Below are 691 nucleotides of genomic sequence, written 5' to 3' on the forward strand. Positions count from 1 at the left end.
GGGGAAGGAAATAAATATAATCTGGCACAACAAACACTTTATAAAATGTGAATTACTGATATAATGAAACTAAACTCATTCTACCTCCAACACAACCAGAGATATAAAATAAAATGCAATTTTCAAACTGATGGAATGTCAAAAATGAGGATGAGACATTATAACCTACAATTAATCAAAGTAAACTTTTGTTTTGTGTAAGACCAAACATTAAATTCGATATATTTAATGCACAAGGAAACTTCTATGTAGATTTTGGTAATGAATTTTAACTAATTAATCTCAAACATATTCAGCTATTAAAAATAATCTGAAGTTTATGAACTCAATTATTTATTAATTAATCAAAATTTTACGAGAATGAAATATGACGAGAACAGAATGATAGGTTTGTTATTTGCTTTTAACGGCTTAATTGTTGACCAATGATATTTGAGATGATGTGATAGGTTTATTATTTATCAACGTTTAACTTTCTATGGGCTTATTATACACATACTTTCTATCATGAACATATATTTCTAATTGAAATCGTATTATTAAACTTTTTATTTACTCTCATGTTTTTGACCAAACTAATTCACATTTCTAAATTAATATTATATATATTACGGACATGTGCATGTCTGAGATGTTACAGCAATTTATTCCTAAAAATCGATCGACCTGAAGCACCATATTATATAATAAA

The sequence above is a fragment of the Halyomorpha halys genome, unplaced genomic scaffold (assembly GCF_000696795.3).
Source record: "Halyomorpha halys isolate HHAL.00 unplaced genomic scaffold, Hhal_1.1 Scaffold1967.1, whole genome shotgun sequence".
Taxonomy (NCBI): domain Eukaryota; kingdom Metazoa; phylum Arthropoda; class Insecta; order Hemiptera; family Pentatomidae; genus Halyomorpha; species Halyomorpha halys.